This window comes from Alexandromys fortis, unplaced genomic scaffold, assembly GCF_014885135.2.
Source record: "Alexandromys fortis isolate MF-2015 unplaced genomic scaffold, M_Fortis_MF-2015_v1.1 scaffold_7, whole genome shotgun sequence".
NCBI classification, from domain to species: Eukaryota; Metazoa; Chordata; class Mammalia; order Rodentia; family Cricetidae; genus Alexandromys; species Alexandromys fortis.
Window position 1 is genome coordinate 13,553,570 of NW_026067920.1, and position 23,243 is coordinate 13,576,812.

The following is a 23,243-nucleotide window of genomic DNA, read 5'->3' on the forward strand; positions in this document are numbered from 1 at the left end:
CACATTTACATACATTTAAAGGTCAGTGTAAATCAAGGGATTCAGCTAGGACTGGAACATAGAGATCTCCTTTGTTTAGTCCCAGAAGCATGTGGTGTGATAGGGGTTTGTTTTCCAAGGTAACCCAGGCATAGACAGATGTTCACAACCTGCCTGTGGTTCTCATCACAAAGCAAGAGGCTCGTTCTCAGAAACAGAAGGCATTGTCCCTTGACCACGCCACACAGAGAGTGCCCCGGCTAGAGTCAGGCTGCTGACTTGGTTCTCATGGAGAAAGAGGCGGGCTTGCCCTGCAATCCCACAGCTGCCGTGGAGCCTCTGCAGAATCATGCTGCTGCAGGCATGCTTTAGGGAACTGAAAACAAGGCTGGTTCCTGGAGAGCAGGGAAGACGTGTCCTTCACTCGCCATAGAGGAATGGGTCACGAGTGCCAGCAAAAGCCAGTAGGCACCTTATCCCTGTGGCCATGCTGTGTGAGTGGGGACCAACCGTGGCTGACTCCGTGACAGACTGTGTCCCTTGCATCCCGAGTAAAACGCTCAGTCCCAGGTACTCTCAGTGTGGGAATTCCTTTGGACTTGTCATTTCCAGAGTCTCCTCTCCCTGAGCGTCCCCATGCACGATTTTCAGTTCAGTTTCCTCTCAGGGTAGAATTTAGAAAACAGTCTTTTCAAACTAGAGAAAATAAAAGGCCCTGGTAAACCTTTTTGCCTGATTTGACAGTAGCCGTTGTCTTGGCCCTGGAGACAGGGCTGGCCATTTGAAGTGGGCCCCACAAATAAAGGGAGCAAAGGTTCTCTCATGGGCAACTAGAGGCCAAAGAGTCACTTGCCAGGAAAACTGAGAAAAAGCCCAGAGGACAGATAGGATGTGGGAAAGGGTGAGAGGATCCGCCCTACAAACGCCCCCAGCCACATTACACGGTGGCCAGCTGGTCCTGTGTGACTCTTGAAGGAGCGCCAACTGTTCCACATGTAAGCTGCAGGCTGTGGGTTTCATAACTTGCAGACTGTCACATTCAATAGAATGGTGTGGAGATAACAGGTAGGGGAATTCACAGATTGAAGGAAATAAAGTTGAAGCAGTACTTCACCACACTGTCCCATGGTATGGCTCATGAGAACCAAGGAGTCAGAAATGCCAGGAGACCAGGAGACTGAAGAGTCTGAGGTGGGAGCAGAGGGCAGCAGGAGGAAGCAAGTGTCACCATGGAGATAGGGAGTCAGTAAGAGGGATGTGGTCATGCGGGAGGGCCAGTCCCAGAAAGGACACATTCCAGAAACCTAGTCCCTGGTTGTGACTCTCAGGGCAGAGCTTCTCATCTTCCCCAAGCCTCGGTTTCCTCATGTGAGCAAGAGTAACTACCACATGCCCCAGGATGGCTTTGTGGGGCAGTTGAAAAAAAGCAGAAGACAGAATGGCAGACAAAAAGTAAAAGGTAGGAAAAGTGTATATTGTGTATCCTGGGATTTACAGCCCTGGAGAAAGGGGCCCAGTGTAGCTTCAGGAGTGAGAGAGGGACAGGCAACAGGTCATCAGGAAGAGATGATGGATTTGTTAATTAAAAACCAATTCATACATCAGGTAGTGGTGGTGCACGCCTTTAATCCCAGTGCTTGGAGGCAGAAGCAAGTGAACCTCTGAGTTTGAGGCCAGCCTGGTAGACAAAGTGAGTTCCAGGACAGCCAGGGCTACACAGAGAAACCCTGTCTGGAGAGAGGGGGACGAAGTCATAAAATAAGCAAACTGATATCAGCCAGGAAAGAGAGAAATGTATTATGATAGGACAGTACCAAAGGGGAGACTGACTTCAAATCTGGGTGTGAGCCATCAGAGTGGACAGTTTAGGGAGGCATGGTCAGAGCTGACCAGGAGTGAGGGTGGAGGAGATTGGTTCACTCAATGGGAGAAAGGCAGGCCTGCTGTTGACAGCTGTGACCCATCCCAGATGCATCTCTAGCACCAGACAAGAGCAGACCAATCAGCAGTGGGAAACACTAGAACCCAACTCCCAACTGGTTAGTGGGTCATTCCCAGGACTTGAAAGTTAGGGTTTCATACACTGCTGCTTTTTCTAATGATGCTGAAAGGCCACCCTAGATCTGTGTATAAATATTGGGACAGTGACAGTTACATGCAGAGCAAGACACAGTACTGGGCCTTCATTTACTTCAAAGTCTGAATGAGAAGAAACAAAAGATTTGAAGGGCAGCTTGAAGAATTTAAGTCAGACCCAAAGGAGAACTTTCTGGCAAGCAGGAATTTAGTCATCAGAATGGTCTACTTAATGACACTGCGGCTTGTTCTTTCTGAAGTGGTCTCTTTAAAATTGAGAGAACTCTCAGCTCTCTGAAGTGGTTGTGTCTGAAACCATTTGAAGCTGAGGAAGCACCCATTGACCTCTTCAGGCAGCCCTGAGTTTACCAAGTCTCGCTTGTTTGCTGCAGGGAGTGCAGAACCCATTGCACTGACACAGAACTCCAGGGCCTCGTGAAGGCCTTTCTGTGGGACGATGTCCAAGATGAGGTCTAGACAGAGCTGGGGGACTTGGAAAAGAAAATAGCAGCTCCACACTCCCCTCCTTTGCTCAGTACTACTTCTTTCTGGGGACTTTTCTCCGGGCTTGGGTTTGCTCTTGCCCCTTGTTTCCTAGAAGGGACCAGAGCTGCACCACCCTTCCTACCCGACACTGGGCCAACACTGAGAATCCAGGGCAACACTCCATGATGAATGCAACCACAACAGGGAAGTCCGAGGAGAGGGAGAAGAGACCTGGAGTGTAGGGAGGGGGATTCCAGGCTAACGGCACAGACACACGCCATGAGAAGGCAAGGGCGGGGCTTAGCATAGAGTCCAGGGGAAAAGCCCGCAGAGGCATAGGCCTGCCCAAGGCTGGACTAGGTGTTCCCAAATCACCCTGATTTGGCTTCAGGGGCTGCTCGGCCCCTGACGTACAGAACCCAGACAGAAGGAATGAGAGGAACACTGCGAGGGTGTGTGTATTCTAGACTGTGTAACTCTACATTTTCCCTTTGAGTTCATCTCAGTCTGATCTTCATCTGCTGGCTCTGAGAGAGGCTGGCGCTGCACAGCCTCTAAAGAGCGCTTGCTTGTGCCAGAGTCTGGCTCTCCTTGGCTTAGATGGCAGTGGGGAGAAGGTACGAAGTAAACTCTGCATTTTCCGTTCCCCTAGGAATCCTAAGAGAGATACGGACGTGTGTAAAAACCTTGATCTTGGTTTTTATTTTGTTCGTTTGTTTTTTGGTTTGTTTTCTGCTCCATTCATTACACTGATTCAGCCGTGAGGGCAGGGACTGAAACAGAAACTATAAACAATCGTTTCAAGTTTTTACTGCGTTTAGGTAGCGTAGATGGTATTGTGTTACATGAAGGAATGTAAAATATATTGTCCCTTATTTTGCAACTAACTGATAGTCCTGGAGCCAAGGTCCTCTCCTATGGAGGGGGTGGCGTTTAGCTTGGGCTGTAGTTGGCATACAAACTCTGGGTTTTGGTGTGGCATTTCAGACATACTTACTACACCAAGGCTTATCACACACACACACACACACACACACACACACACACACACACTATCATCTTTACATTTCTCCTGTCTCCATGGTCAGCTTGAGGCAGGCAAGGGTGGTCCTCGGGGTGGGTGGCAGCTATGAGGATTCCCTTAGGCCTAGGAGAGGGAAGAGGGGCTGGAGGGAGTTTTTCAGGACTTGAGAGACAGCAGGCCTGGCTGGAGAGTGGGCAGCTGGCTTCAAGTGCGGATGTTAGCCCCCTTATCTAATCAGCAGCTAGAGGAAGTTGTTTTTATCGGTGAAATGAATCTCTTCTGAAGCGATAGCCCCACTTCAGCTTGGAAGAAGCATTATCTGGCAGTATCTGAGCAGCTGCGGAAAGTGCAGGGACCCAAGGTGCAAGCAGGCAGTGTCTCCAGCCTCAGGAGCTGCTGCTGACCCCGGTTTCTCTTCTCTGGGGATGACTGAAGAATGTAGGTTGACTTTTTGTGCACTTTGCTTTCTCTTTCTTGCTCCCTTGTTCCTCTTCAGAGCTGAATGCTCCATGCTATGGTTTCAGTGGGGCAGATCTGTCACACTCTGTCCATCTCTACCTTGGAATGCTTGTAACAGCCACTGGCGTGCCCCCTCCCACTCCATAGGCATATCCCAACCAGCCAAGAAGTATCCCTATATCATGAATTTCTCAAAACATGAAATACTACGTAGTATTATAAAAATGGTTTTCCCACCCTCTTTTTCTTTCCACGTTTGGACAAGAGGCTGATGGGTGTCTGCAGCCTCCCAGAATGAGAATTGCAGACTGCCAACCAAGGCTTTTGCCTTCTGTATCTCCCTTCATCTGTCAACTAGTGGGAATCACAGTGATCTTCACTGACACTTGGTAATGCCTGATCTTGGACGTGACTCTGCAACATGTGCCATCTTGGGTTGGGCTTGGGTTTACACAATGCAGACCAAGCAGCAGGAATTTAGGATCATACCTTGGAGGAAATGCAAATTGTTATTTGTTTGCCAGCACTTGTGTGTGCATGCTTACTTGCTTCTGCGTACGTGGAGATTATGTATTGTATATATGATGGATGGATGTGTGTTTGTTTATGTGTGTGGTAGATATGTATGTGCTTGTTTATGTGTTCTTGTGTGTGGCATATGCATATATATGTATATCTGTGCACATGTACACATATGTAAATATGGATGTATAATTTTTTATGCATGTGTATTTGTGATACATAAACATGTATGGTATGTGTGTGTTATATATGTGTGAGGTATGTAAGAAATATGTATATATGTGTATTATGTGTTATGTGTATATGTGTTTTTGTATATTCTATGTATGCATATGTTATATGGCACATGTGTATGTATAATGTGTGGTATATATGTATACGTGTGTGACATTGGCATGTATGTATAATACATATATGTATATATTGCGTATGCAGAGTATGTATGTTTATGGTGTGTATGTAGTATATATCTGAGATGTGTATAGTCGCATGTGTATTTGTATGATGTGTAGCAATGTGTGGATAGTGTGTCTGGTAGTCTGGTATTCATGTGGTATGTATGTTTGTGGCATTTGTATGGTATATATATATGCTGTATATATGTATGTATGTGTATGGCATGTGTGGTTTGTTTAGTTTATGTGTGATATGTATGTTTGTGTCTTGTGTGTGGTATTTTATGTGTGGGGTATGTGTATAACTTGCATATGGCATGTATATGTGTGGTATGAGTTACTTGTGAGTGGTGTGCAAGGGGCTTGTGTATGGTATGTGTGTATATATATAGTATTTATGTGTGCAATTTGTATAGTATGTATGTTGTACATAGTGTTTGTGGTATGATGGGTGTGGCATGTATGGTGATGTGTATAGGTGCTGTGTATTGTAAGTTGAATGTGTGATTGTTGCTTTTTAAATATTTATTGCACTTATTTTGGGGTGTGGGGAGGTGTAATATACATGTACCTTGGAGCATGTGTGGAGGCCGGAAGACAACTTACAAGAGTCCGTTCTTTCTTTCCACCAAGTGGGTCCCAGAGATTGAAGTCAGGCTTTACAGCAAGTTTTTTACCTCCTGGGCCATCTCCCTGGCCAAAAAGCTTGATAGCATACCACTGCTGTTTTCCTGGAGATGCTGGCTCTCATCTAGCTGTTGGAGCCCCTGCCTCATCAGCTTTGCAGTGACTACCATCTCTGCACCTAGAGGATGAGGAATTCACCCTACCCAGGCAATGGATGCAAGTTACACCCCAGCATGGAGTTCACCCCAGCCAGCACTCATGGTGTTGTGAATATCTTTGTGTTGTGCTAGTGACAAAAATTACATATCATCTCAATTGGGTAACCCTGTGCCTGAGTAAGTGGCTTGGGACAGAAGCCTAAACACTAAGCCTAAAATGAGATCATTCCCTGGGTTCCAACAGAGGGTCACTCAAGGCCCCTGAAAGAACTAATTTCCTGTCTGAACCGTCAAATCCAAACCCATGAACACAAGAAGCCTAAGGCAGCTCTGCCAGGCCCTGGTAGAGAGAGAGTGTGTAGACAAGTGTGGTGTGCTGATGGAGGGTCAGGGGGATATGGCTTATACTTTGGCTTAGTCTCTTCTTGTATGCAAAGACCACTCTATACCCATTCACTTCCTTATATTTGTAGAATGGTGACCACAGTGCCCTGAAATTTCCTTAATATCTGATCCAAAACAGACCCACTTAGGTGCAAAGCACAGCCCCATCCTCTGCTTAATTCATTTTGGTATTTAAATAGATGTTGTTTGCACCACCTCCTGGCTTTGTTTGGGTTGTCTGGCCCTTCAGGGACCAGGGAAACCCATCAGATCCCAGAACTATTCCTAGAGCCCTTTAGTGTACAAGATGGCCTCGGCCACTGCCTTGGAACCCGTGACAGCTAAGGAATGGCTGGATAGTGATGCCTGTCTTCCAATGGTGCAATGAAATAATATGATTTTCTTAGAGAATATATACAAGGAAGAGTTTTCCCTAACTGGACTGAGGCTCAGATTCATGGTGTGAGCAGAGGTATGAGAGGGACCCGGCCCTCTTTTGACTGTAGGAAGAGTTGAGGAAAGAGGAAAGGACGCTGAGAAGCAAAGGACCTGAAGGACCTCAGCAGCTTGGTCTGCGTGTGAGCAGTGGTGCTGGCTAGGGGTCCTTCCCAACAGGCTGGCCCGGGGATAGCCCCAGCTGATCTGCATGTTAGAGTTTGTTCTCATGATAGTCTCTGCAAGTCTATGGGTCTCCTGGAAGGGGGTTTGAACCTGTGCCAGGAGGCAGTGTGGCTAAGAAGAAAGCAGGTAGAGATGGTGTCTGTCTACTGACTTGGTCTAGGTCCTTGTGTGTAGTGACCAACTGCAGTGACTGGGGGGGACGGTGATTCTGCTGAGCCAAGCCAGGGAATTAGCTGGAATGTAGGGATAGAAGAGGCAGAAGTTCCGTCTTTGGGTAAAGTCTACTACGTAGGACAATAGAGGGAAACCTCAGGCCAACATTGGAAACCTTGTAGGAACAGTAGTCTTTAATTGAATAGAAAAGAGAAAAAGGCGACAGAGAACACGTCCTATGGTTTGGGTGAAGTTTCTCAGAAGAAATAAAGCATTGGAAGCCACAGAGGAGACAAGTAGCCAAGGTGAGAAATGCCAAAGGGTGCACAGGAAGTGCCCTCCAAGGAGGGTGTGGGTCACTTGTGCATTCCCAAATGCACCTCAACAAGACGCAGGCAGAAACCAGACTGCCAAGGAGGTCAAGCAAGTGTGCAGCAAGATGGGGGTGCGGGAAGCAGGGGGGAATGGAAAGGGAGGGCGGGGGCGTGGAAAGATCAAATGGGGGTGGGTGAGCAGCGGGATGGGGGTGGGGAGTAGGGGGGATGGAAAGATCGGATGGGGTGGAAAAAGGAGCTGAGGAAGTTGCTGGCTGAAGAGGATTTCCAGGCTGGTACATTAGATGAGAATATTTAAATTCACTTTAGGAAGTAGAACTGGAGAAAAAGAAAAGATTGAGCTAAGAGTCCTGGGAGGTAAGCAAGGTGGTTCCCATGGTGCCCTGCTCCCTCCCTTTGGATTCAGAAGCCTGACCCACAAGAGGGTGTTCTGAAGCCTTCCTTTCCTTCCTAGAGTCACACCTCACCCCTACAGGGTGGCGTTGGCCTTGATCTCCTCCCTGAGGTGCCCTCAGCCCTTGTTGTCCTGTAGAGTAGGGCAGTGTCCCAGCAGTGAGGATGGAATGTTGGGTGGTGTTGTCTTACTGAGGACAGAGAAAGAGGGGAGGGCAGGCAGGAGGGCTTGAAGTCAAGAAGAGAAAACAAGGCAGGATCCGATGCTCACCACCTTCTTTATTTATTCATAATGACTTAACTCCTACTGGGGGCAGAAGGTCAGAGCCTTTGTGGGAGGCTGTCCCTGCCACATGGCCAGTAGTGCTACCCCACCCAGGTCACTGTGACAACCACATAGCTCCATATAGCTTCCAGGTGAGAAACTGACTTAAATGCCATCCTCACTTCCCTCAGTGTCTCCCCCGCAGGACAGCTTTCGGGTTCACACAGGCCGTCTTCAGCAGGTTAAGACTTTTCATTGTGGTCATGATGTTCCAGACCTCAACACAGAAATTAAAAGTATACCGTAGAAAATTGAACCAAGAGAGGTAACAGAATCCCATCTTTGGAGGTACATTCTTTCTTCCTGGTTTTCTCCCTTGTGTGTCTAGATGTTCAGGCTGACTGTGGAAAACGGTTTGTTTCTATAACTAAAACCCAATATTCATCTTATCTTCTTCACCTTACTCTGACGGTTTCAATTCAAAATTCAGATTGTGCTCCATTAATTTGCCGAGAGAGAGACGAGGGAGAGTCCAAGATGACAGGGCCTCAGAGTAGATAAGACAAGTTCTACTTTCTGTTTCTGGGTTTTGGTCTCAGTGTTATTTTCTGCTTTGTTCTCCGTGTTTTGAAAGCATTGGGGACTCTGTATGTAGAGCAGCCAACTGACATTCCGTTAACTTTCCTTCTGCATGGGGTTTCAGAAAGAAATGGAAAAAAAAAAAAACAGGTTTTGTGCTGTGGTTGCCAGTTGCCACCTGTCCTCCTATCTGGTTAGGACATTTTTCTGATTTGGGAAGTGTAAATATAACCCAGAAAAAAAAAAAGCAGCTTCCCTTCCTTTTATGCAAAAGCAAAAAGGTTTAAGTAGAGACAGCAAACCTACCCAGCACCCTTCAAGTTTGCAGAGGAGCAGTTGAGTGCAGTGCAGATGCCTGCTGGGGGAGGCGAGGGGTGCGGAAAGCTTCCTCAGGTCCTGAGGCTCGGGTCCCAGCTTCTGGCCTCCACCCGATATGCTCGACACATCACAGGTCTGCCCAGAATTTTAAACTTTTCCTGGGAATTTTTTTTTTTTTTTTGGATAAGAGAAACTTGGAAAGAATTCAGAATGTTTGCTTCAGTTAGCCTGGAGCCAGATAAATCAGCGCACTTGGGAGAGATTTATTTATGCTCCCAGACTCTTAATTGAACAGTTTGTATTCTACCATAGTTAGAAGTATTTACCACCACAGACATTTGGTCAATGCTCCAAATTAGGCCTTTTTTTTTCCTTTTGCTTTAGTTTGGTTTGGGATTGAGAGCTGGCTTGATGTAATTTTCATATCTTGACAGTTACAATGAAGTATGGGGGGGGGGGTTGGATAGCTATCTGTCCACTAAAGGGTAAATTTGACTCCCAAGTAGTGGCTTCCATTGGCTCTCTGCTGTCGGGATCACAAATGTGGCCTCCTGCAGCAACTGCCTTCTGCCTCTTAAGAAACCAGAGAGCCCTTCTGCTGAATCTATAAGTTATGCTGGGCCCAGAAGTCAGGGCACAGATCAAGAGCCGCCTCCCTCCCTGGCCCCTGCACCTGGGGTGGTTGTGAAGCAACTTTCTCAGTAAGGCTTAGCAGTATGCAAATGTGGGGGAGGGTGATCCAAAGCTCACCCTACTGTGGAGGGACCCAGCACTCTTGGGGCTCTGAAGCAAGTGACACTTGCTGGAACTCACTTCTCTGGTTCTGAGCCATCCCTGCCACCTCTGTCAGAAGTCAGGTCAAGGCAGGCACTGCTGGCCACAGGTCTGAGGTGTGTCTTTGCAAGGCTGGCTGCCAGGACAGCACTTCCCCTACGGTGTATGTGGCTGCAGGCTGTCGATTTCCACGGAAGTCACCAGGCCAGGATTCCGGTGAAGCACTGAACAGCCGCCATCTTCCCCATCCAGCAGGGTGTAACCTGTGACGTGTGATCAATGGCTGGCTTCCAGGCTGGCTCCCGCTGCCCGTCAGGGCCCAGGCAATTGTGGGCATCCACTTTTTCCGAATGAAGGACTGTCACCCTAGAAGGGAAACCTTGCTGAAATGAGAAAAAGACTTTTATTACAGCCCTGTAGGCAACTATATGATTATTGTTATTATTATTCTTAGGACCTGGCAAAATGTTGACTGCTCCCACAATGTCTCTACAATCCGCTTGAACTTGGTTGCAATAAAAATATGAATCTCAGTGACCCCAGAGTGCTTCTTTCAGCTTCTGTTTACACCATAATGTTTAATAATGACTATTAACTATTGCCTGGCGTGGTGACCGCTTGTTTGATTCTGGCCTGACAGTTGAAATGGCCTTTAGTGAAACTAGTGTTGGGGAGCTATGCCGAGACTTCAGCGCAGTAGCTTTAGTCCTGAGAAGATGGTGGCTGGTTGCTGTAAAGCCATGTGCATTTCCTTACAGTTTTAGAGGCCTGCTACTTCCTGTGGTCCTCGCACTGGTTTTTGCATTTGCCTTTGTGCTGATGAGTATCGAAACACCTATTAAGGGTTTGTATTTATCGGTGTATTTTCATAGTCCAGTAACTCCTTTTATTATCGGTGGAATATTCATCCTTCTCTCAACCAGCTCTGTGCCTTCTTGCACACACGTGTCCAGACTTGCTGTCATCCCCTAGCGCACTGACAGGCTTGCCCCACAACCATGAGCAACCGTTGTCTGGGGTCAGGAGTCTCATAGACGCCAGACGCATGGTAAGCCAGTGTTTCTGGAATGCATCTATGCGTGAGTCACTTGTCCTAGTGTGGCGCTATCTGCTGGAAATGCAGTCACATGCAAAGGTGTTTCTGAATTCCCTAGAGAAAGGAACTTTTTCAAAAAAGGAAAAAAAAACTAGCACAGGTAAATTGATGTTACTATATTTTATTGAGTCAATATACCCAAATATTATTACAGATATGTACTCACTCTAAGTAGGATTTTTTTAAAGTGAGAACTTTTACTTTTCCCTTGGACTAAGCATTTGAGCCCAGTGTGTATTTGACGCGTATATCACCTCTCAGTTTGAATTGGTCGCTTTTCTTATGCTCAGGAACCAGCTAAGCCAGCAGGTTGTAAGGGGTTGATTTGGTTTTTTCAGTACTGTGCTCTAGCACTGAGCTGTAGCCCCAGGCAGGCAGAGCTTGAGACTTCCTGAGAAAAGGATCTAATTACATTATAGAATTATATCATAGGGTTAGTGCTGAGTTTTATTTCTATGTCAAAAGTACGGACTTCTGCTCAGTCTACGTCCTGTCCAGTTTGCGCCCTTCAATTACTGTGGTTCTAGCAGCCGGCCCTGCGGGCGTTTGCTGCCGCACCGAGAGCAATATATGCGGAGCCTCAGTGACCTGGGAAGCCCAACTGCTTCCCTGACCCCAGCTGACTACAGGTCAGAGACGGGGTAATGCTAGCTTTTGTTTCCACCCCCCCCTTTTTTTTTTATTTGGCCCCACATGGGGTTTCTCTGTATGGCTGTGCTATCCTGGGACTCACTTTGTACACCAGGCTGGCTTCAAAATCAGAGACCTACCTGCCTCTGCCTCCCAAGTGCTGGGATTTAAGGCTTGCACCACTACTGCCTGGAGTCCATCCATCCCTTCATTTATTCCTGGGTTCTCCTGTGGTCTTGGTGCAAAGCTATTTATTTGATTAAATGTCTACAGAACTTGGCGGTTGCTCTGCAGGAAAAGCCCATTCCTGGAGAGTACCACAGGAGACAGCTCCCAGCAAACTGAGCCTCAGAGACACTGCTGAGAAACTGGTTTTGAAAAAAAAAAAATGGTGGCCACCGAATCCTCTTGCTACTTCCTACAGACTGCTGCTGCAACCTGATGAAGCAACAGGGAGGAAAGGGGGTTGGAAAGGATTTTAAGGGAGAAACAGAGGCCAGCTTCCTTCCTGTAAGCCTCGTGTTTGCCTCAGCACCCACTGCTGTTCTGAAGGCCCAGGCACGGATGGCTCTGGTGCCCCCACCCCTTAGGCTTCCCCGCCACACCTGGCGCCAGCACAGACCCCAGCCTTGCGGATGTCTGCACTGCCACTGCCCACTGCTCTTCTTACAGCTCAGGAGACAGGGCGTGTCCCTGTGCATGCGGCTGCTGGGTTTCCTGAGCACACCATGATCCAGAGCACAGAGATAGGATCTGTTGTGGCTTTGTATTGTTATTGTCTTATGACTCTCCCTCCCTACCTCTCTCCTTCCCTCCCTTCCTCCCTCCTTCCTTCCCTTCCTTCCCCTCCTTTCCCTTTCTCTCTCCCTCTTTCTCCCTGTCCTCTTTCTGTCTCTTCCTCTGTCTCCTCCTCTTCTTTCTTCTCTCCCTCCTTCCCTTTTTCCCTCTCCCCTCCCCCTTTATTCCTTCTCCTTCCCTCCCTCATACTCACCCTTCTTCCTTGGTCCCCACTCTCTCTCCTCCCTTCCCTTCTTTTCTTCTACCCTTGACTCCCCTCCCTATTTCTGCTGCTCATTTCCCTCCCTCATTCCTTTATTCCTTCCTTCCTGCTTCCTTCTATTCCTTTATTTGATCATGCATGTATTATCATCAGAATTTCGTTGCTTGAATGGATTTAGGAACCAACAGATGGATTGGGTTGCGTTGATCTACCCTCAGCACTCTGCTCAAGAGGCATGGCAGAACCGTCAGATACAGTCCTGTTGTCCTGAGGAACCCGGAGCATCTTTATGTGCCCATTGGTGGTAACTGGCAGGGTCAAAGCCACACATCTCAAGGTGACTAGCTTTGTTTTTTGCTTCCTGTTAAGTGAGTTAGGTATTCCCTGGTTCGGGATCTCTTGTGGTGCAATGATCTAGCTGGTTGTATCACAGAAAACTTACCGTGCAGTCTCCATAGGTATAAATCCAGGGCTCCTGAGCACGTGAGATTCTTGACTTTGTTGACCGCTCCAGACTGGAACCAGCATTTATTATAGCAAATTTTGAAGTAGAAGTGGGTTTGTTTAATCCTACTTAGTTGTGAAAACTAATAAGGAATCGAAATAATTCCCGTCATATTTCTCAAAACTATGTAGTCTTCAGAATACTGCCACTGCACCTACTTCCAACCTCTGAAGTGAGTGTTACGAGAGTCCCCAGTGGACAAGATTCTGGTCCTTTAAAGAGTTAAATATACACTGTGTCTTACCTCTGGTCGCTCTTCAGACTAAAGGGGAGTGTTTTCTCAGTGGATTCAACATTTTAGAACTCAAGAGACAACTCAAGAGGTGCTGTTGAGACAGATGTGGGTTAAGTGTCTGCTCCTTCCCAGATGCCCTGTTGGGCAGAAGTCACCTGCTGGTTTTGGACACCTAAAATTCTCTTAGATATTTATGGAAATGGTTAACTGGGTGCGCTGAAGTTCATAGCTTTCATTGCTTTTATTGAATTCATTGATGGCAGTGTGACCATTCTCCTCGCAAAAGCTGTCATGTTTAGTAATTGATATTTGAGTCACCAGCAGACCACGTATGTGACAGTCCCATTGATGGTATCTGCTCATGGTACCACAGCCGTCTGTGTCTGTACCTCATACACTCTGATGATCACATGGGGATGAAACCCCTCAGGATACGTTTCTTCTTCAAGAATATCCATGTTATCAAATGATGCTTTTCTGTAATAGCTTCTGTCTGAACATGGATGGAACAGATAGCGAATATACATGCCCGGCCTTTGATGCTAATGTCTTTCTCCCACACCCAGTACCCATGGAGCAAGGCAGACGCAAGCACAGCTTACGAGCAATATCGTGTTGCTGCTAGGCCAAGAGGTCCCAATTCCATGAAAGGCGCTGGGTAAAAGACCACTCAGACACCAGGTGGATTCAGCAGTCCATTTAAACCAGTCAACAGGCAGGTCACTCGCTGTAGGTGCTAGCAGCATGGGGGGGGAGGGTGGGGTGAGACAACAAGCATGGACTCAGTCTGTCCATCTGGAGTCCCTTGCTTCTGTCTGCAACATCACTGCTTTCTCATCAGTGAGAGCTCTCCGATTGCAGGTGAGACATATGTTAGGCCCACTAAAGATCCCCTTCTTCTATCTAATTGCTTCTTTCCTTGGAATATAATAAACACAAAGAGTGAAAACTATTGTACCTTGGCTTGCTATTTGTGCTCCTTCTTTAGAGGGCGCTTGCCTGTATGCATTTCTCTTAGATCTGTGTGCTAGCAGACGGCGTGCCACAGCCAGCCATGGATCCCCGGGGACTCTCTAATAATGACCCGTGAACGTGTGGCTTCTTAAGCACATGGTCGTTGTTTATCAACTCTTATTTCTGCAGACACAGACTGAGTAGAAAGGCCGCTGCCTCCCTCACCTTTGGTGCATTGCCTGAATACAAACACAAGAATGTATGCGAGTTTTACAGTCACATCCCTCATCTCCTGTTGACCAGCAAACCTAAGCAGTTTCCCCAGAAGAAGTATCTCTTGCACATCCTGGAATGTTTGACTCAACAGCAGGATCTGCTCGTAGTCATTCTCCTGCTTAGTTCAGTGTATCTCAGCTCAGTCTGTGTAGAATGCATGGGCATTGTTGAATAGGACAAGATCCCTGCCCTTAAGAGGATCATTGTCTCTATTCCATATCAGGTCTGGCTGAAAACATCATTTTTTTTTTCTGTTTCGATAGTGTGATACTCTGTGGATAAAATATGGAAATGGTGGAGTTTGGGTTGCTGAACTGCTCAGAGTTCTGTGTTGATCCCTGCTCCCCTAGACGCACACCCCCAGAAGGACACAGCTAATGGACCAGGCTTCAAGTCAAAGTCATGCTTTCTGTCTATTCAAATTACAGTTCTTTAAAGGGGCCCACAAACACCCCATACTTCTCAATTAGAGGAGTGAAAACATGCTGCTGTCCACTCTGTTCAGTTCTTATTCCAGTGAAGTTTATTTCACAAAGAGATTTATCCATCGGGTCTTGGATTGAGTTTGACTTTTACTTTGGCAATTGATTTTTCTCCTAACATTCAGAGTTCCTGAGAGTCAGCTGAAAGGTTTGGTGCCATGCCACATAATGTGTTACGGTCAAGAGTAGGTTATAAATGCAGAAAGATTTCTTAGGAGGTTTAAGTGACAGGGGACCAGCGAGGAAGAATGCTTGGCAATCGTGATGTGTGGAAATGTATCTGCCGCTGTTGGTACAGCATTCCTGGCTTGTGTTAAATGCGTTGGCTTGCTGCTGGTGAAGTCCCCTTTGCATCCTTCAGGTCAGAGAGGCTCGTCTTCCATTCCACAAAGAAACAGGAGCTGGCTCAGAAGGCAGAATGTTTTGCTATAATCAAGATGTAAATATTTAGCTTTTGGTTTAGAACAGATTACAGAAATCCCAAGATTCTCCTGCTGTGTGCCTGGAGCAGTTCCAAGAGAATGCCCTTGCTTGGTTTCCCATCTGTCACTCACACTGTTAAATGCTGACAGAAATTGTTTGAGTTTGTCAGAGAAGTTAGAAGCCTCGAATTGTGGCATCCAGAGAGATACCACATAGTCTTTTCAGATCTACCTGAGTCCCAACAAGGAAGATGGGAGAACATTTGCTGGTCAGAGATGCCTCACCAATGAGCTGTTAGTGACAGTCTCGCCTCAAAAAAGGAAAACAGGAGGGGATAGGCACACTCCGAAAGTTATTTGTGGCACATTCTTTGAGGCAAAGCACCTCTCTTAAGTGCCACTTCCCTGCCACGTGCCATGAAGATTGGAACAAGGGTGAAGTGGTCGTAAGACCATGGGTAACACCCAAGCAGGGGAACTCTTCCCTGGAACAATGCGCTGGGCCAACAAGAACAAACCAACCAGACCACTGGACCAGATATGGTTGCAGTGAGCAGTGCTTCTGTAGGTAGACGTGGAGAAAAGTAAACTTGAGATCGGAGGCAACAGCTTTAGTGAGTGCTTGTTTTGTATCTTTCAATAGATGTCCATGAACTACTTACTCACAGGAACGAAGAGATACACCCTGCACAATGGACAGCTAACTGCAGGCCAAGATGCGCATGGGTCATGTAGGGTATGGTTGCTGTAGGGGCTGAAAATGGCTACGCTGGCCTGTATGCCATAGACAGAGAACTTCCAAGCGCATGTCCAAGGACCCAACCAGGCTGGAAGAGTGTTCCCTCTGTCGAGTTGCCAGTCACCATGCTTGCTTAGCTAGTCAGCTTAAAGGCTCAGTTTTCTAGTCTTTGAATCTCGCAGTACTATGAACCCTCTTTAGGCTATTACTGACTTTTCCTTTAAGTGTATGTGTTCATAACCTTCATTGCCATCCAAAGAGCAAATCCTTGCCAAATGGCATTCTACAGCCAGGTATCTAGCACCAAGTCTAATTTCATTCAGGACATATTTGCCAGGCATATAATGTTCCGGTGGAGGAGGGCATAGATGAATGAGCCATAACCTGAGTTTTTCTGGGGGAACAGAATATTTTTTAAAAAGTGCAATGCACACAAGAAGCGAAGGGAGAAATCAGTTTTGATGAGACATGTGTAGACATATTTCCCTGATACCTCACCAAGTTCTATAAACCTTCCTCCTCACCACTGGTCCAGGAGTAAGTCTCCAAGGTTTGGTTTGCACCCTCCTGTGGTGCACTGAAGAGAAAGAAGCTCCCTCCTCTCTGCGCTGCTCTTTACAGTGCATCTGTTGCAAGGAGCCCTGCAGCTGCACCGCAGGCCCTCCGGCACCGGCACCGAGGGCTGCTGGCCATTGCCCAGTGGTGCTGAGGTTGCCCGCAGAGAGCTCCGCTCACTCCTGACCGTTAGAGATGTGTCACCGGTGTGAAACTATCGACGCTGTCAGGTTTCCCTTCATTTCTATTCTTTCGATCCCGCTCGTTTGCATGGGTTACTCATAAATGTAGATCTCGGGTGTGATTTGGACAACTGCTCTGTCACTTGGCAGAAGGGCCTTGCTAGGTGGGCCGGCCTCTGGTGCTGCTTCGTCTGCAAGTGCTGGATGCCAGTGAGCCACAGGTGGTGCCTCAGGAGCTGGCCCGGAGCCAAGGGCTGAGGCAACAAAGTGTGGATCTGTTTGACGCAGTTACTGGGTTAAAGCCCCTTTAAATGCGAGCCCTGCTTCTGACCTTTGGGGTTCACTTTAAGATTCCCGGTTGCTTACTTAATTTGTGTGCTGACATCTCTGGGTAGCATCGAACACCCTGACTACTAAGAAACCTTGTGATTTCAGGTCGAGGAACTCTGAAGCATTCACCGCTTTGCAGTTATTCATGAGTCGTACCCTTTATTAGGTAGTTTTTGTGATTAGGGTGAATGGTTTGTGGGCTTCACCGGGGTATTCTTATGATACAGGAGGAGTGGGTTGAGCCGTAGTATTTGGAAGACTTTTATGTTTTAAAGGATGTCGTAGCGTACCACTTAAGAACCTTGATTAAACTCAGCCTTTCATGGTTACACCTTAAAGTTGAAACACATTTCATTTCATCATTTCCCAGAAGGGGCACTCAATTCACCCGTTTCCTGTTTTTAATCTCAGGTTGTTCTGTATTTGCTCCATATCTACTCTCCCAGTAGCACGGCCTGGAAGTCAACATCAAACTCTTGCCCGACCTGAGATTCGCGCGTTTTGCACATAGCTGCCGTCCATGCTGAGCTTATCTTTACACAGATCTGTGAGGGCTGTCTGTTCCCCTCGTGTCTGAAACGTCACAGCCAGTCATTGAGCTCCTCATCACAGCAGCCATGTGCCGTGTCTGACGCACAAGCTCCCCTGCTCCCAGTCTACCACAGACAGGGTTTTTAGTCTGTCATTGAGTTGGGGGTGGCATTCGAGACCACAGCTTCTGAATTACTTAATCTTGCCCCATTCTATTTCTGGTGCACTTGAACCATTGTGTGCAAAAAAAAAAAAAAAAAAAATTCATTGAATCTGCTTGATACCTCTTGCGCCAAGAGTCCTTAAAGATGTATGTGTGTTGTTGATGGTAATGGTGTTGATGACGACCGAGCCCAGCAGCCGTGCGTGCTTGGCACATGGTATACAACTGAGTCACACTCCCACACCTTGTTCATTCATTTATTCACTCCTTCAGCAAGTGTGTCTCTTGCTTCCCATGTAGCAGGGGGTATTGGCCTGAGGTTTTCGCTTCTGTTCAAATTTCAGATGGTTAGAACCCCAGGGGCAGAAAACATGCTTGTGTTTGCCAACCCACGGGTCCCGCACTCCACTCAAGAGAAGTTGCTTTGCCTCTGGAGCTGCCGGATCTGAGAGGTCTGCTGTGGTCTCGTAGTGAGTTCTGTCTCTTCCTCTGTTAAACTGCTGAAGATTAAGATAAGGAAGTGTCCTTTCCGCGCTGCAGTTTGTAAAACAGGGATCCTCATCCTCAGGGTGGGTGTCTCAGGGATTTGCCAGGGTAAGTGGGTGGTGAGCTGTAGTAGTTCAGGGATTTGCTCGTCCTGGTGTTTGGCTCTTTTCTCTTCCCCATTCTGCTTATTGCTTAGTGCAGACGGACGTGAATGGCTAAGGAGTGAGCAGAGAGGTGGTAGCAGGGGCCAGGTATGGATCCGCTGGTCTTCTCAAGAGGGTATATTTCAAACTTAGCATTTTCATGTCAGGCTGCAAGGCTGTCATTTTCAACCCCTTCTCTCTCTTCAGATTCTTCCTAGTTAAGCTTCCATTGTACTTCCGTCTTTTAAACCAGAAGCCTCCAAGTTGACGTGAAACACGCCCATCTCCTCAGCTGCTGTCCAATTGTGTCTTTATATTTAAGAATGTGTTTTACTTGGACCCCTTCCCTGACGTAGCTTGGCAGCGTCAGTCACATGAATTTCTTTTCCCTGCAGAGTGTAAAACTTTGCCAGTTTCGTGCAGTGTGCATTTCCCCTCAGATATGCTTCAGGTTGTTTAAACTTGGTTGTTGAAAATGGATTGGCGCTCATGGATGGTGTATGGGTCCCTGTGTCTCTGCCCTGGTCTTGCTTTCACCGTCAGATCTCTTCATAAAATCATAAGACAAAAAGAAAGGATTGGAGTCCCCAGGGTTACTCGGGGGCGGGGGCAGGCTACAGGGAGAGTGCTCATTCCTGCACTAGAAGGCATTTGCAACTTATGCATCCAAGATTTCTAAGGCTCTTGGACTGATTTTCCTGACCTCAGCCCTTCCTCCTAACCCTTGCAATGACGAGCTGTCTCAGTCTTTCCCACCTCTCCCAGGCCACCGTGGGTGTCACAGCATGGTGTGGCCGACTACCTAGTGCAATCCCTAGTCACACAAGTTAAGTGGCCCTGGGACCCAGGCGAGGATATCCTGGTGGTATGGGTTACATGATCTATGTGACATGACACGGGTAGGACAGTCACATGACGCATGATTACAGGAGGTGACACAAGTTAAACCATCTACACAACCGTCGGGACATTCTGGTAACAAATGGCACAAGTAAGGAAATCCCGTCAATATGCAAGAGCACCAAAGGTAGCACCAGTGAAGACCCAGGCCACCAGAACCAGCACGCCCACCTGAGCTTACATCTGTGAAGTCCCAGAGACTGTAGTGACAGATTGATGGCCAAGGGCTAGAAGATGTGGCTTTTCTCCCAATGTTAACTTGTATTCAATTGTATTGTTTTTATTATTTTTATAAAAATCTAAATTACTCTCATTTCATTTATTACAAAGGATCAACAGCCCTCTTAGTATTTCTGTACCCAAGACATTCCATGTCACAACTTTGGCCTGAGTTCTTCAGGGAAGGTCCTCTTGTCCCAGACAATCCTATATCCAGAACCTTTTTAGTTCTGGGACCCAGCCTGGCACTGAACTAGGGTAGGAGAAGGGTGCAGAGAAAGCAGAATCCCCAGCTTCTGCTTGGAAGGCACTGGTTCCTGGACTCGGCTGAATCCCTCTGCAAAATGGTTGTTAAAGGGCGGTGTCTGCCTTTCAGGTGTCTGAAGTCCATATTTATCAGCTCCCCTGGGCTGTGTGCAGCTGCTGGTCAGGGGGACTTATGGGGAGGGGATGGAGAGAAAGACAGCGTAAAGGGTGGTGGCAGCCACTGCTCTGGGTTTCTTTGCCCTTACCCTAGGGTGGCATGGCAGAGGTGGGTAACCTCCTTTCCCTACCTGCCCATGTGTGAGCACAGCCCTTCCCACAGCCTGAAGTGTCCAGGGCAGAAAGTGGATGCCAGGCTTGAGGAGATGACATTGGACTGCTTATTCTGAGTGTGGCCTTGGAGGTACCAGAAAAGCAGGGGACACAGCGCCCCAGGCAGCCATCTATAAATCTCCAAGCACGTGGTTTTTACATAGTCTCTAGTATTTCTGCTCTTTTACCTGGCATTGCAGGTCCCGGTGTATACTTTAAGATAAAAACTATGGGGCTGGAGAGATGGCTCAGTGGTTTAGAGCACCGTCTGCTCTTCCAGAGGTCCTGAGTTCAATTCCCAGCAACCACATGGTGGCTTACAACCATCTGTAATGAGATCTGGCGCCCTCCTCTGGCATGTGGGCATACATGGAGGCAGAATGTTGTATACATAATAAATAAATAAATCTAAAAAAAAAAACTATGATAGTTGAGGTAGGCGACACAGAGAAGACACCATTCAGAGCATCTAGCCAGGGGAGTGCCCATCAGAGGCCTTGAAGACGGCATGACAGGTGGGGATGGGCCTGAATTCCTCCCCCCAAGGTGGACTCAGTGGGTGGCAGAGCCCTCTTCTGCATAGCCCTGCCCACCAGCCTCCTAAGGCCCATCTTCCCCAGCCTCCATTTTCCAGGGAAGGATTGAGACATCTGAACTTTCCTTCTTACTCACAAAGAAACACACCTGTCCCATACAGGTGGAGAGGCATCTTGTGCCGGACAGTGCATCTTCTGGGATCTGGCGAAGGGCTGAACGTGGTCGTGTCTGAGTAAGAATGTCTTGTGTGAAGAATGCTCGGAGCACAGCAGAGTCCTTGCCCGCTCAGTGCATGGCCTCCCAGGGGCAGACACACACAGACAGACATGCATGTCCTACACACTGCATGAAGCTGAGGCTAGAGAGACCGACTATTTCTCAGTTGACCTAAGGCGTTCTTGTGGCGAGTCGCTACAAAGTGTCAGATGCTAGATCACAAAGTAATAAATCAACAGAAACAATCCTCAGAGCCTCTAGTGGAGAAAGTCTGTGTGAGCATGAGTTTGTTGTTAGAGCAACAGTAGCTCCAGGGTGGCTGAAGCTTCTCTGGAGCAGTGACTTCAGGGACACAGTGGGACAACAGCATGGGAACTTTCACCCCTGATTGCTAAGGGAAATTTCCATTTGCATCAGGCTGTTTTCTGACCTCCTCAGTGGGCCCTGCCGGCTCTGCTGCAAGCCTGTGGCCATGTAAGATAAGGACTTTTTTCTAAGTGGTGTCCACACTCGGCCGGTGGATGCCTTTGACTCAACTCTGCTTGCCGGTTATCTCGATGAACAGAATGCCACAGACAAACGTGTTGATTTGTCATTTTGTTCTCATTTTTCTGGGATACTCTCTTTTCATCTGTTCCCTTTATTCAAAAACTGACTTGTAGAGGTTTCTAAATGTGCCCTTCCTATATATACTTTTATTTGCTGATTCTGTAGTCTATTTTTGTTGTTGTTTGTTTGCTTGCTTTTGTCTCCGCCCTAACACTGGATCTTTATTAGACGGTAAGAAAATCTTATTGTGGTTTTTACTATCTTTTTTTTTCTAAAATACAAGAGAAAAATATTTGAGTGGTCTACTAAAAGTATCACTAGTTCCTGGATTTTAGCACTGAATAACTAGGTGGTCGTCATACTCTTCTGTGGAGACTAGAACTGGAGAGCTCAAACTCTTAAGTTCAAGAAAGGGCTGTGTGTGGATGTGTGTGCACATATGCCTGTGTGTGAACACACATATATGTGTATGTATGTTTGAATTTTGCACCTGTATATATCTAATGCATGTTTGGTGTACAAGTTTTGCACACATGCTCATTCATTACGTGTGTGTGAAGGAGGGTATGTATGTGGGCTCTGTGTGTTGGGTATATTATTATCCTGTGCCTGTATCTGTATCTATGCCTGCACTTCCGTGTGTCTAAGTATGTAGGGGGTGTGTGCCAGTATTCATGTGTGTGTCTGTATGCATGTCTGGGTATTGTGTGTTGCCCCCCCCCCCAGCTCTCAGCTAAGCCCCTGGTATGATTCCCTATTCTTACTTCCCTTTCTGTCAGTTCTCCATAATTCTTTGATTTCAGTTAGGCTGGTGTCTTGGGCAGCTTCCTCTTTTCCTGTATTCCTATATTTCAGTATTCACCCTCGTTCCTCTTCTTAAGCTCTTACCATAGAGTCAGGAGGATGTGGAAACCCAGTTACAATATGACACACAACACAGTGTCACAATCACTGAGCGCAGCCCTACCTCCTGGGGATAGTGATGGGCTAGGAGAGGCCGGGAGAGACAAGGACAGATTAGAGAAGCCTTACTCTGGAAGTCCAGGGCTTCCTGCCTCATAGCTGCTGTTCCAGAAGTGTTGTGACCAAAGCAGGCCATTTCATACCTTTCTCCAATGGCAGCTGGGGTTCATGCATCTGCCTCAGAGGGCAGGGCCTCCCCATCATTGTGGGCCTCCCCGTCATTGCCTCATAATCCTGCTTTTCCTCCAAAATGCCTGTTGACTCCCAACTTCCCTATTTCTGCCTGTGGGGTGTTATGGTCTCCTCCCTTGGAGGGCTCCTCATTCCTAAGTCAGTCCCTACTACGTGACCCACTGAACAAGCATCTCAGACAGTCCTTGTTGCTTCCAGAGGGCCCTAGAATGGCTCCTAGCCTCCTACCCCTCCACCCCAGGATGGCAGAACACTGTCTCCATAACTCTGAGCATGTAGAGGATCACTTACTTGCCCACCTCAGATCTCTCCCTGCTGTGAGTCACCTACGTGATTCTGACAAGTCCCTAGGAAACCAGGGCCCATTTCTGCTGGTGCTCCTGGGGGCCCTTGGCAGTGGCTGCTGCATTTGTTGTGTTCCTGTCGTGCTGGCAGCTTAAAAACTCTGGAGGTGGAAATGCATCTTCCTCTTGTAAGTACTCAAGTGACCCCCCGGGGGGGGTTGTGAACCCACTTCCAGAATGCCTGCGTTCCCCCAGTGATGTTTGACTTATTGGAAAGGCCTTGTTTCATTAACTATGAAAACCAGAAAGTTTATAAAAACCCATGTCAGGGCTTAGGGGGTGACCTGGGAGGAGTGTGCTCTGAGGTCCCATGGACTTAGGGCACAGCCATAACTTGCTGAGTCTCACTGGTGACCCTGGGCAGGTAGGTCTGTTGTCTGTGAGTCTTCTCTGTCTAGCAAAATATAGGGGGTGTTTTCCTAAGGGTTGTTTAAAGGACTAAAGAAATCTACAGCTCCCTCGCCTAGAGA

At 47.5% G+C, this 23,243-nt stretch overlaps 1 protein-coding gene across 13 annotated transcripts in view; it reads left to right on the forward strand.

Moving 5' to 3' along the window:
* Nucleotides 1–23,243, forward strand: part of Ikzf1 (IKAROS family zinc finger 1) — a 92,220-nt gene that overhangs the window by 24,085 nt on the left and 44,892 nt on the right. Inside the window, exon 1 of one of the 13 annotated variants that reach the window (XM_050141195.1) lies at nucleotides 12,437–12,611. The exons of the other annotated variants lie outside the window; for them this stretch is intronic. The gene's annotated coding sequence lies outside the window, so the exon portion shown is untranslated. Of the gene's footprint in view, nucleotides 1–12,436; nucleotides 12,612–23,243 lie in introns of those variants that run through there. 13 annotated transcript variants of the gene reach the window in all.